We start from the raw sequence: 1,723 nt of genomic DNA, 5'->3' as shown, positions 1-1,723 counted from the left end.
CCGTGATTGATAAGTTTGTGGGTGTGTGAAAATGTACCTAACAAGTTTTTGGCGCCATTGTTAGGGATTGGTAAGCTAAAAGTTCTTTTGAAAGTAACCTTAAAGATTTGATTTTTCTAACACCGTTTGAATCGCTTTAAAGTAGTGTATGCCACGGATACACCGCAGGGAGTTTCTCGAATTCGATCTAGATATTGAGAGAACGTTCCGTCAAAGAAGAAGCGCTTAAAGAACAATTTCTGCTCTACTCCCTCCTAATATGGCATTACATCCCCCACTTGGTGAAGATATACCACTTCAAAATCCACCACTAGGGTTTGATCAAATACCAAGGTTTTAGCCTTTTCTTCCAAATCCACCACTTTTTGAAAACCCATCGGAACATCCTTTTCAACAAGGGCCACCATGTCAAGATGATGCACATAATGACACAAAATTTGAAAATAATGATCATCCACGAGCTCAAACTCCTACTATAATTAACTTGCAAACTCTAAAAATGGATGAATCATGGACTATGTTATTTCCGATTTTGAGTAATTGAACTCAGGAATAGTTGGACCTCATATGACTGCCCTCCATATTGATCTTAAATCAATCATGTTCCATATGTTGCAAAAAATGGACAATTTGCTAGATTACCATTGGAAGATCCTCACTCACATATAAAATCTTTCATGGAAAGTATTGATGTTTTCTTGATCCCGGGAGTGTTTAACGACGCTCTAAGACTTACTTTGATTGTATTTTCTTTATGGGATTGGGTAAAGTCATGGTTTAATTCATTACCACCAAGTTCTGTACCATCACAGAGCAATATGACTGAAAAGTTTTTGCGAAAATATTTTCCACCCACCAGGAACGCAAAGTCCAAAAATAAAATCTGTCTTTTTAAACAAATGAACGATGAAGTTGTTCCTGATGCATAGAGAGGTTTAAAGATTTGTTGAGAAATGCTCTCACCATGACATTCCTTACTGTATTCAACTCAAGACATTCTATAATGGGTTAACTCCCATGGCTAAACAGATTCTCGATGCGACTGCAGGCGGGGCCTTTTCAGCTAGAACCTACAATGAAGGTCATGAAATTCTCGAAAAGATCTTTGCAAACAATGGACATTGGGCTGATCCACGCGCCTAACCACAAAAGAAGATAGTTGGAATTCATGATGTAGATGCATACACTGCATTAACAGCACAACTCACTTCCATGGCCACCATGCTTAAATACCTAACTTCTGGCCAAGTAGTGCAACCAACTGTTACTACACCTGTTCCAAGCAGTCCTCTCAGTGTAGTGTGTTTGTTGTGGAGGGGAACACTCGTATGAACATTATCCTCATAACTCTGAATCTGTAAACTATGATTATAATTAGGGGTGTAAATGATTCGAGTCGAGCTCGAGTATCACTATACTCTACTCGAACTCGAAACCGAATTTCCAAGCTCGAACTCGACTCGAAAACTCACGAGTAGTAAAAATCAGAGCTCGACTCGAACTCGATAACTATTTCTCAAGCTCGAACTCGAACTCGAACTAAGCTCGAATCAAGCTCGAACTCGAACTCGAATCAAGCTCGAACCAAACTCACTCATTGAAATTTAWAAAACTTAGGGTCTTTCTCTTATAAATTTTAAAACTTAAAAGTGTTCTCTTAGTTTTTATAAAAATAAAGAGATCAACTTCAAACTTCATCATCAAAAAGACAAAGTTAGAAAAT

General features: G+C 38.0%; 1 non-coding gene across 1 annotated transcript; it reads right to left on the bottom strand.

Annotated features, from left to right (window-relative positions):
- Positions 1-866: 866 nt before the first annotated feature.
- Positions 867-971, bottom strand: LOC112510592. Its single transcript, XR_003068970.1, has one exon. It is a non-coding gene; the product is annotated as a small nucleolar RNA R71 (small nucleolar RNA).
- Positions 972-1,723: the final 752 nt, after the last annotated feature.

This window comes from Cynara cardunculus (assembly GCF_001531365.2).
Source record: "Cynara cardunculus var. scolymus isolate 2C chromosome LG 3, CcrdV1, whole genome shotgun sequence".
NCBI classification, from domain to species: Eukaryota; Viridiplantae; Streptophyta; class Magnoliopsida; order Asterales; family Asteraceae; genus Cynara; species Cynara cardunculus.
This window is presented reverse-complemented; position numbering and strand designations above follow the sequence as displayed.